Source organism: Carettochelys insculpta, chromosome 16, assembly GCF_033958435.1.
Source record: "Carettochelys insculpta isolate YL-2023 chromosome 16, ASM3395843v1, whole genome shotgun sequence".
Classification (NCBI taxonomy): Eukaryota; Metazoa; Chordata; order Testudines; family Carettochelyidae; genus Carettochelys; species Carettochelys insculpta.
Window position 1 is genome coordinate 11,678,747 of NC_134152.1, and position 11,803 is coordinate 11,690,549.

Sequence of the window (11,803 nt, forward strand, 5' to 3'; positions counted from 1 at the left end):
TTACTTGGATGAACTCATTAGCTATACTAGTACAGGTTAACAGTAATTAATCAGGCACTGAGGAAAAAAATACTTCTCTCTCTTGGCCATAGAGGGCAAGACAAGAGGCAGTGGGTTCAAACTACAGCATAGCAGATTTAGATTAAATTTCAGAGAAACACCCTAACTGCAAGAACAATACAGCAAAGTACCTAGCAAAGTCATGGAAGCTCCTTCACTGAAGGGTATCTTGTCCTCCCTTGCTCTAGAAAAACACCCATCACATCTAGTTCCCTTTTTCTTACACAAACCGATCAACTTCCTGGCACCTAACAGATCAGAGGCAGTCTGCACACAGCCCAACACCTCTTGTTTCACCCTCATGGAAGGGCCATGGCCAGTTTTCTTGCTAGAATTCTCTTCCTGATGACATAACCAATGAAAACGGGGTGAATTCCGGCCTCCAATTCAGACCCTGTTCCCCATCTTTTTGATGAGTAGCAGATGCTGGATTAATCCTCAGCTTTTGTGACTGAAATCTAGAAGACCTACAGATCTAGATTTCCACAGTAAAAACCCATTAGCTACCTCTGAAAGTTACTACCCACAGGATTTTGCCAGTTTTAAACGGGTTTCCATTACTTTCCTATGGGTAATCTGTCAGGAGATTATTCCTGATATTTCATTTAGGATGAAATTTCACTCATTAGCTTGCTGCTTTTGTAACATCTTTCATTATGAAGGACTCCAAATCTCTTACCAAACTATATTATATGTAGCTCTAATCCATGCACCAGCATGATTACTTTCCCCCTCTTTCCTAAAAGAGGCTTATACTTCTAAATATCGTGCACTGCCATGTCTCCACTTTCCCCTACCCACACAAATTAGTAGCATTTCATCAATATATCCATGTTTAGTTCTTTTCAGGGTGGATTGATTTAAATCACCAAGAAAAACAAATCACTGATTTAAAAAGTTTTCCACTGATACCCTGCGGGTAGAAAGGAACTTGGAGGCCAGGAAGAAACGCAAAGAGGAATGTACAACGACAGTGGACCCCTGGTTCGAGTAGTGAGGGCAAGGTGGTCGACTGGTTATCTAAGGTGTTTGTACACCAATTCCAGAAGCCTGGGTAACAAGCAGGAGGAATTAGAAGCCCTGGCCCAGTCCAAGAACTATGACTTGATTGGGATAACAGAGACTTGGTGGGATGACTCACATGACCGGAGCACTGTCATGAAAGGGTATAAACTGTTCAGGAAGAACAGGCAAGGGAGAAAAGGAGGAGGAGTTGCACTGAATGTAAGAGAGCACTATGCCTGGAACTCCAGTATATAGAGGGAGAAAAGCCTGTTGAGAATCTATGGGTCAAGCTTAGTGGTGTAGGCAGCACTGGAGACATGGTGGTTGGTGTCTGCTACTGGCCGCCAAATCAGGATGATGAGGTAGATGAGGCTTTTTTTGGACAGCTGAGAGAAGTTTCCAGATCACGGGCTCTCGTTATCATGGGTGACTTTAATTACCCTGATATCTGTTGCGAGACCAATATGGCAGTACACAAGCAGACCAGGAAATTTCTGGAGAATGTTGGGGATCACTTCTTGGTACAAGTGCTGAAGGACCTGACCAGAGGTCATGCGCGGCTCGACCTGCTGCTTACAAACAGGGAGGAACTAATAGGGAAAGTAGAGGTGGGTGACAACCTGAGAAACAGTGATCATGAGACGGTAGACTTCAGGATCCTGACCAAAGGAAGGAAAGAGCAGCAAATTACACACCTTGGACTTCAGAAAAGCAAATTTTGACTCCTTCAGGAATCTGATGGGTACAATCCCCTGGGATGTTACCATGAAGGGAAAAGGAGTCCAGGAAAACTGGCAGTATTTTAAGGAAGCCCTGTTGAAGGCACAGAAAGAAACCGTCCCAATGCACAGCAAGAGAAGTAAATATGGTAGGAGACCAGACTGGCTTAATGGGGAAATCCTTGGAAAACTTAGGCACTAAAAGGGAGCTTACAAAAAGTGGAAACTTGGACAGATGTCTAGGGAGGGATATAAATGTATAGCTCAAGAATGTAGGGCAGTCATCAGGAAGGGGAAAGCACAACTGGAATTGCGACTCGCGAGGAATGTGAAGGATAACAAGAAAAGTTTCTTCAGGCATGTTAGCAAGAAGAAGGTGATCAGAGAGGGCGTGGGGCCCCTACTGAATGAGGGAGGTAACCCAGTGATAGATGATGTAGGGAAAGCTGAAGTACTTAATGCTTTCTTTGCCTCTGTCTTCACGGACAAGGACAGCTCCTGGACTAATGCGATAAGTGATGCATTGTGGGATGAAGGTGGACAGCCTTTGGTGGGGAAAGAACAGGTTAGGAGCTATCTAAAAAAGCTAAATGAACATAAATCCATGGGCCCGGACCCAATTCATCCTAGGGTTCTGAGGCAGTTGGCGTATGTCGTTGACGAACCCTTGGTCGTTATCTTTGAAAAGTCGTGGAGATTGGGAGAGATCCCGGATGATTGGAAAAAGGCAAATGTGGTGCTCATCTTTAAAAAAGGGAAGAAGGATGATCCAGGGAACTATAGGCGAGTCAGTCTTACATCAGTCCCTGGAAAAATCATGGAGAGGCTCCTCAAGGAAGTCATTTTGAGGCACTTGGAGGAGGGGAAAGTGATCAGGAATAGTCAGCATGGATTCATGAAGGGCAAGTCATGCCTGACCAATCTGATCAGTTTCTACGATGAGATAACCAGCTCTGTGGATAGGGGAAAAATCAATGGATGTGATTTATCTGGACTTCAGCAAAGCTTTTGATACGGTCTCCCACAATATTCTTCTCAGCAAGTTCAAGGACTGTGGATTGGGTAAATGGATGGTAAGATGGATAGGAAGCTGGCTAGAAGGTCAGGCCCGGCGGGTAGTGATCAATGGCTCGATGTCAGGATGGCTGTCGGTTTCTAGTGGAGTGCCCCAAGGTTCAGTTCTGTTCTGTTCAACACATTTACCAATGACCTGGATGAGGGGTTGGATTGCACCCTCAGCAAGTTTTCGGATGACACTAAGCTAAGGGAAGAGGTAGATATGCTGGAGGGTAGGGACAGGGTCCAGAGTGACTTAAACAAATTGGAAGACTGGGCTGCAAGAAATCTGATGAGGTTCAATAAGGACAAGTGCAGAGTCCTGCACTGGGGCCTGAAGAATCCCAAGCATTGTTACAGGCTGGGGTCCGACTGGCTCAGTAGTAGTTCTGCAGAAAAGGACCTGGGAGTTGTAGTGGACAAGAAGCTGGACATGAGTCAACAGTGTGCCGTTGTAGCCAAGAAGGCTAATGGCATATTAGGTTGCATCAAGAAGAGCATTGCCAGTAGATCCAAAAGAAGTGATTGTTCTTCTTTATTCGGCTTTGGTGAGGTCGCATCTGGAGTAGTGTGTCCAGTTCTGGGCCCCCATTTATAGGAAGGATGTGGATACACTGGAGAGGGTCCAGCGGAGGGTGACCAAAATAATTTGGGGGCTGGAGCATATGACCAATGAAGAAAGGTTGAGAGAATTGGGACAGTTGGGACTGTTTAGTCTGCAGAAGAGAAGACTGACGGGAGGCTTGATAACAGCCTTCAACTTACTGAAGGGAGGTTGCAAAGAGGCTGTTCACAGTGGTCACGGATGGCAGAACACGGAAGAATGTTGCGGTTGGGAAGGTCCAGGTTGAACATTAGGAAACACTTTTTCACTAGGAGGGTGGTGAAGCATTGGAATGGTCTACCCAGGGAAGCAGTGGAGTCTCCATCCCTGGAGGTGTTTAAGTCTCAGCTCGACAAAGCCCTGGCTGGGCTGATCTGATGGGTTTGGTTTTGACAGGAAGGATGGACAAGACCACCACTTGTGCTCCAAATTCTTTGACCCTTCTTCCCAGCGCCACGTAATCCACAGTAACCCGCTCAAGGTCATTCTGGGCCGTATCGCTAGTTCCCACATGCAGAAGTAGGAAGGGGTAGTATTCCGACGGCTTGAGCAGTTTTGTAAGGCTCTTAGTCACATCCTGAATTTGAGCTCCCAGTAAACAGCACACCTCATGAGATTGCAGGTCTGGTCGGCAGATGGATGGTTCAGTCCCTCTTAGGAGGGAGTCCCCTACCACTACCACCCGCATTATTAGGATACATACTGGTGAGTGCAAGAATGATGGTAGCGAGATTCAAAGTAAAACTGTTCAACATCTCCATCATTCAGATGTATGCACCCACGTCAAACAGTACAAAGGAAGAGACTGAGATATTCTATAAAGACCTGACAAAGACGCTGGAGAAGATTCCAAAGAGAGCTGTGTTGATCATTGGAAGAGATTGGAATGTGAAGGTTGGAACAGATAAGAAAGGTTGGGAGAGAGTTATGGGAAAGTTTGGATATGGAGAAAGAAACAAATGAGATAAGAAACTACTAGAGTTTGCTACAGAGTACGAGATGGTGATCTACAAACAAGAGACTCCAAGAAAAGGACTCTAAGAAGTGGACATGGCAGTCAAACGACGGGAAGTCCAAGAACATAACAGATATAATTTTGATAAGAAGATGGGTATCATCAGTACAGCAGTGCCCAACTTTCCAAGGAGCGGATATAGAACTCAGACCATAGTCTAGTGATAACAAACATTAAGATAAACTGTGTCTTACACTATCTTTTGAGTTTTGTGTAAATAGGGGATTTACCGTACTGTAGACCCCCACCTTATACAATTTCAAATTGCACGATTCTTGGAATAATGCAAGTCGAAATAAACAAGCCCTTCTGCACTGCTGATGCCTGCAGCACTCATCCTCGTGCCTGGTTTCTGAGTCCCCACAGCTTGGGGGAGCTGGGAAACTAACCAGCGCAGCTGCGCCCAACAGTTTCCTGGCTCTTGGGGTGGCAGCCAGCCAGGAGACAGGGCAACAGCTCTGGTCAGTTTCCTGGCTCCCCACCACTCACAGGAGCCAGGAAACTGACCAGCACTGCTGCGCCTGGTTCTGGGCTCCCTGCCGCTTATGGGAGCAGGGAGCCAGGTGCTGCCAGGACCAGGGGACCCGAAGGCGGCAGGGCCCTTACCAGACTTACCTCCCAACTTACTCAAAACTTCACTTATGCTTCGCTGCCCAGGAATGCGACCTACGCATGAGTTGGGGGTCTACTGTACTGAAGTGCCCAGAAGTGAGTACAGACTGAAAGGGAGACATCATCTCTTTCAAACACGCCTGTCTACAGGTGTTCAACTGCAGGTTAAAATGTAAGGCAAGGGTGGGGAACCCCTGACCTGGGCCAGCTTGTCTGGATCCAGACCTCAAGGCTCATGGCTCCCCTCAATAGCATCTGGCCCATGATGGGCTTTGGGGTGCAGAGCCATGGGCAAGCAGAGGGCTGGACCCAGACTGTAGGCTCTGCTGGGAGCAGCAAGCAGCGTGGCATGGTGCCACTGCCACTCACTCCTGTTCCTCCAGCCAGGGAGGGAAAGTAGTGTCCTCAACAGCATTGTCCAGAGATTTAATTCTGCTGCTCTGATTAGCTAGAATTCCAACCAACCAGCAGCAAAGAATGGTGCCTGACATTCCCGGGAACGGGAAGCCATGTGCTTCTGGCAGGTAAGCAGGTAAGTGCACCTCCATTGCCCAGACTCTGTGCTCCTTGACCGTTCCTGCACCCAATCCCATCCACCTCCACTCCCACTCTCACCCCGCTCCTGCCCCTGGTTCCAGACCCCTCCCTCGCAGGCCACACAACCCACATACTCCACCCCCCACCCAAACTCCTTCCCCTCCCTCCCAGACCCCTCCTACCTACCCTGACCCCTTCCTTCCAGATCCCACACCCCAAACCCTCCTGCACCCTTCCTCCCACTTAGACCCACACTCCCAGGCTGCTGTTGCTCCCCCACACCCACAGCCTGCTCCTGTATCCCTCTCCCACAGCCCACTCCTGTACCACACTCCAGCCTAAATCACCAGCATAGTCCTGGCACCTCCACTTTTGCCCAGACTACCTGTCGCCAGGCTGCTCTTGCACCGTTCCTCCCACCCAAACCCCCAATTCCCAGCCAACCCTTGCACTGTCCCTCCTACTCAGACCCCATAGTCTTGGCCCCCCTACTGCCAGGGACCATGAGTGAGGGTGGGGTTTGTTTTTTGTTTTCGTTTTTTTTTGGGTTCTCACCTTGTGTGAGCCCAACCCAAAAAAAGGCTCACCAGTCTTGATCTAGGACCTGGTCTACATAAGAAGGAAAAATATCAAATTTTAGATAGAGATATGCAAACCCAGTTATGAGAACCATGTAGCTGACTTATCTAAAATCAGTTTATCACAGTCCACACAGCAGAATGTCAACTTTCCTTATTCCTTGCAACTGCCAGGAGTACCAGAGTCAGCATCCGCACCCAGTACACTAAATTGAACCTGGGAAGATCAACCACCAGCATAGCAATCTTCTCGTAAGCAGAGACGATCCCCTGGTGTCACACACAAGGGCCTGATCCAACACCCAGCCAAAGATTCCAACTGACTTCAACTGGTACTGGACGCTCGGAGTACATGTGAACTTCTCAGATTCTTTTTGCCGAGCAACATACCTCACAAAAGCATTTATGGCTACACCTGCGAAGTACAGAGACCACGCCTACTTCCACACTTGTAGAAACAAACAAGCAGTCTTGTGGCACTTTCAAGACTAACAACATTATTTGTTATTAATTTTGTGGTAAGACCTATAGGACTGCTTGCTTTTTGTGAAGCTACAACCTAATAATACAACAGCCCCTCTGAGACTGCCACATCTGTACATCTCCTAGCACAAACAAGGCCACAATTTTGATCACATCCTCTTGGTGCTAGTATAAATAACTAAATGTTACAAGCCAAAAGTCCTCGGTCAAATTTTATACAGCAGAACCCTGAGATATGTGAACTCAAGGGCTATGTCTACACTAGCCCACCCTTCGAAAAGGGGATGCTAATGAGACACCTCAGGATATGCTAATGATTGCTGCAATGAATACGCAGCGCCTCATTAGCATATTGGCAGCCGCAGCACTTCGAAAGTGCCATTTTCAATCACATGCGGCTCATCTAAACAGAGTCCTTTTCAAAAGGACCCTGAACGCTTTGAAATCCCCGTATTCCTATTTGGTTATAGGAATAAGGGGATTTTGACATCTGTGGGGTCCTTTCAAAAAGGATTTTCATTGCAGTGCCTCATTAGCATCCCCCTTTCAGGAGGGGAAAGGGGGCTAGTGCAGACATAGCCAAGTTGTGCAAATCTTGGGTTAACACAACTCTGAGTGGCAGGGAGCTGGCACCTGGCTCAGGGCTGCTTGACACTCAGGGGAGCCAGGAAACTGAACAGTGCAGCGGCCGATACTGGTCAGTTTCCCTGCTCCTGTCAGTGCCTCCAGCAGAGAGCCTGACTCATGGGTTCTGCCACTGACAGAAGCGAGGAAACCACTCCTGTCAGAAGCAGCAGGTTGACATGCCTCATCCCTGATGGGGTGGCAGCCTCCCCACTCCTGGCAGGGGCAGCAAGAGTCAGGCAAATGTCCCTGATAGGAGCAGCTTCACAGCTTCTGTCAGGGGCAGAAGCCTGACTCTCGGCTGCCACCACTGACAGGAGTGAGGAAAATGACCACCACAGGAGCGCTGGACTTCCAGGGATCCAGGCTTCCAGCTCCATGCCCCTCACAGGACAGCACTGGTGAGTTTCCTGGCTCCCGCAAGTAACAAAAAATTCACCTTATGCAGGATTGTGCAGGAAAATGACTGCCGCGTAAGTCTGGGTCTACTGTACAGCAAATACCATATAGGTTTACAAAGTACAGCACTACTCTACTTGGCAAATAAAATACTCTGCATACATTTTTGTTTGTTTCTTAATACAGTAGACCCCCGACTAATGCATAGCCTGTGTTCCTGGACAATCACACATAGGTCAAATTTCACATAAGTCAGAACCAGGTGGGGGAGGGACCCTGCCGCCTTCAGGTCCCCCATCCTGGATGCGCCTGGCTCTCTGCTCCCGTGAGTGGTGAGGAGCCCAGAGCCAGGCACAGCAGCACTGGTCAGCTTCCTGGCTCCCAGGAGTGGTAGGGAGCCAGGAACCACGTGGCAGTCTAGCTCCTGGGTCCCCACCACTCGTGATTTTGACTTATTTTACTGCAAGAAATGTGTAAGTCAAAATCATGTAAATCAGAGGTCTACCACATTTATCTGTATTTACTTTCACTATACTATACTTATGGAAAACATAACTAAAATTAACTTATGGTTAAAATGACGACTATTTGAGAACTCTGGATGATAGAATGCCAGATATGAAAGCGTTTACTTAAATGGCAGGAAAACAAGAAATATTGATATCTGCCAAATAGAAGAATACAAAACTAATCAGATTTAAGCAAAAACAGACAAAGAAAAATCTCTCAAACAATGAGTGTCCAGAGTGTCATTTTAAACAGCCTCAATTTAAACAACTGTTCACTCTCTCTTTTTAAAGAGATTGTATCTGGCCCTAAATAAAGTTTTGCAACAACGTTCTTTAGTATTAAGTTTGTAAATTCCTGTAGAAATATTGCAGTGGGAGAGGAAAAAAAGCCAACATCCACAAATTTTGTAGCAGCAGAACCCAAAAGTGAAACTTGGGGCACTTGATCTGTTTTAACTGTTGCATGCTAAGAAAAGTGTGTATGGACGGCATAAAGGTCCAAGTAACCATGCAGAGCTTTTTCCAGCTTTAATCATCAAAAGTGCTACTTAATACAAGAAGGTGTTACTGTTTGAAAAACCCAAGTGTCCACCAAAGATTTTGGGTACTTTTTCCCCCTGTCTATCCTACTAAGTTCAGAATAATATAAGCAAAGGGGCTTTTTTTTTCCTTTCTACATGAAAAGGTTGTCTTCTACGCACTTTTCATTGACTGCCAACATTTATTACCGAAAACATGTTCCTTTCCATGGAATAATTATATAGTGAAAAGCTGTGCATTTCAGAAAGGCTTGCAGGTCTTGAAATGAATTCCTTCTTGTTAAAACAAAAAAGCAGTAAAGCAGCACTTTAAAGACTAACAAAATAATTTATTAATCCCATAAAAGCTCATCTAATAAATTATGTTGTTAGTCTTTAAAGTACTACTTTACTGCTTTCTCGTTTTGATAGTATACACACTAGCATGGCTTTCTCTGTTACTAATCTTCCTGTTAAACAAAATTCCTGAGCCTCACTGTGATTCACCTACAGGAGCAAGGTCAGGTCCAAACTTGTCCCCCACAATCTCAGGAGGCATTTAAAAGTCCAGTCACCAACTGCTCTACTTATAGACTCTGTACAAGTGCAAATCTACTGGAGTACACTCGCAAAACTGAAAGGAAAGGCCATTTTCAAACCTTCTGTACTGACTGCCCAACCAATTTAGCAGGGGCAGCCTTTGCTAAGCAAAAGCTCCGGCCTTTGCCCTGTTCTATCACTGCCTCCAACGCATTTCAGCAGTTAAAGGCGGGGCTCCATCTGTCTGCCCCAAAAGCCCTTACTGATCGCTTTCAGAGGCTGTAGGTATGGGAACAGAGGGCTCGGCTGTATGCCAGGGGAGGCCACGTGAAAGACGCCTTTCAGAAAAGAACAGAGGAGGGTGGAGAGAAGCGAGCTCCGTGAGGCTGACTAGAAGCGCACGAGCATCAGCCATCATCGTAGAGAGGCGAGCGGCCAGCGCTCTCCTTCCAGCCACTCTGTCGCAGGGCTCCCCACCCCCGCGCTGGCAAAGGGGCTGCCCGGCTCCGGAACGCCCCGGAGAGGCGCAGCGCTGCCCGCGCTCCGCACTTGGGAGTAAGTTGCCGAGCCATTGTTACGGCCGGATGCGGGCTCCGGCGGGCGCACACCGGTTGCGCAGCCCCTAGCGGACTGCTCGGCTAAGCCAGCCGCGATTGCAGCGCTTCCCCCACCCGGGCCCCCCAGCGGCAGCGCCCCCTGGCTCGCACCCTCGCAGCCCCCAATCTCCCCTCGCGGAACGAGGCCGCGCTCCCCGACACGTGGCTTTGGGGGCTGCGCGGCTCACTCACCTCCCGGGAAAACTTCACCCTCGCCGCGCTCCTGCTACTGCAGCTCCCAGAGCTCCGCGGGCCGGGACAGCTGCTCGCGCGGCGCGGCGCGGCGCCCCCTGCCTCCAGGCAGAGCTGGGCGGGGCCCGGCGCGAAGGCGCCCGGCCAGTAGAGGGCTGTGCCGGGGATGTCTGGGCGGGTTTTGCTGCGCACCCCACAGCGCTGCTGCCGGCCGCGGGTGCGGGACTCGCCGGAGTTTGGCCGGTGGAAACCGGCTGCTCGCGGACACGCTCCCGCGGGGCGGGGGCTGAGCCCCGCCCCGCCCGATTTCCCCAGGCCGGGAAATTTAAATGAACAAACATTAAACAGGCCTGAAAATGAGTGACGTGACCCGCCCCGCTTTGTCCGCTCGAAGGCCGCGGGAGCCCCCAGGGCTGGGGCTGGCACAGCTTGGAAACAACCGCCCGGAGCACACCCGCGGACGGGGGGGCTTGGGGGAGTTCCGGACTCCCCAGGCTCTTAGGGCGACGCCGCTGCAGCACAGCCCGGGATGGGGGTTGCCGAGGACCCCACGTTGCTACGGAGGGGGCGGGGTCTGGGGCGGGCGGTGCCGGTGGGAGGGCACTGCGTTCGGGGTGAGAGGACGGCTGGGGGAAGGGGTGGTGACCAGGGCAGGGTGCTGCGGCGCAAGGTCCGGGAGGCGGGATGAGTATGGTAGCCCGGGAGAGGGATGGAGGAGAAGGTGCGGTGCGGGAAGGAGGCTCCCCAGCCCCCTGGCTGTCCATGGGGCGTGCTGGGCGGCAGTGTCTGAGGGCTTAGCACGTGGTCCTTGCCCCCCGCAAAATCTCTCAGCTCCCATTGGCCAGTTTCCCACACTGCCTCTGCCCCGGAAAAATCTTCCAGAAATTGGCCAATGGGAGCTGAGAGATTTTGCTGGAGGTGGGAGTGGCACCCCTCCCCCACAACTGCCGGGGGAGGCCATGGGTCAGATTAAAAGGCGCCACAGAGGGTACCTCGCCTGAAATGGCAGAGACTCCTCAAAGTAGCTATAGTAAATCTGCCCCCCTTGAAAGAGGAGAGCTAAGCTGAAGGAACAATTTCTGCCTTGACTTAACACTGTCTCTACCCGGGCTTAATTTGGCTTCACACCAGCCACCTCTGCACTGCACTTCCCCGGTAGCAAATAACTGCCAAACCTTTGTTCACATCCCTGATTAACAACAGTTTTACTGACAATAAGCTCCTGTGTGGACAGCAATTTATCGTCAGGAGACACTCGTCCACTGACAAAGGTAAAAATCCCTCTCCTGGGGTGGGATTGTATTTTGTCAGCCAACAAAACAACAAAGAGCAGCTCCAAGGCACACCTTACAGCAGGGTGTCATAGCTTGAGGAGGGCCCACCTTGGTCCACTCACCAGCACAGCACCAAAAGATGCCCTCATTCAGAGCAAATCTGCCCTGGAACACCAGCCATCCTTAAGAAGTGTTGCTGTGCTGACCCTACTGGTGAAGACAGGGCTGAATTTTGTCAGCCCTGTGCTGCCTCTTGGGTTGAACCCCTTGTGTCAGCATGGCTTCCTCTGGGCCTGAGCAGTACTCAGCCCCAGCCCTGCTCCTATCCCACCCTTTCCCCCCTGAAGTCCTCGCGCCAGTCCCCTCATCTCTTCCCATTCTTCTGTAAGCATGTTTCTCCTGCTTCCCAGCACCTTCTGCACTCCATGGAACAGCTGAATGCAATAGGGTGTAGGCACTGGGAGGGAAGGGTAAGAGTAAAT

At 49.8% G+C, this 11,803-nt stretch overlaps 1 protein-coding gene across 1 annotated transcript in view; it reads right to left on the reverse strand.

The window, feature by feature from the left end:
- Window positions 1-10,557, reverse strand: part of CARHSP1 (calcium regulated heat stable protein 1) — a 75,201-nt gene extending 64,644 nt beyond the window's left edge. Inside the window, exon 1 of the mRNA XM_075010989.1 lies at window positions 10,048-10,557. The gene's annotated coding sequence lies outside the window, so the exon portion shown is untranslated. The remainder of the gene's footprint in view (window positions 1-10,047) is intronic.
- Between the last annotated feature and the right edge of the window lie 1,246 nt (window positions 10,558-11,803).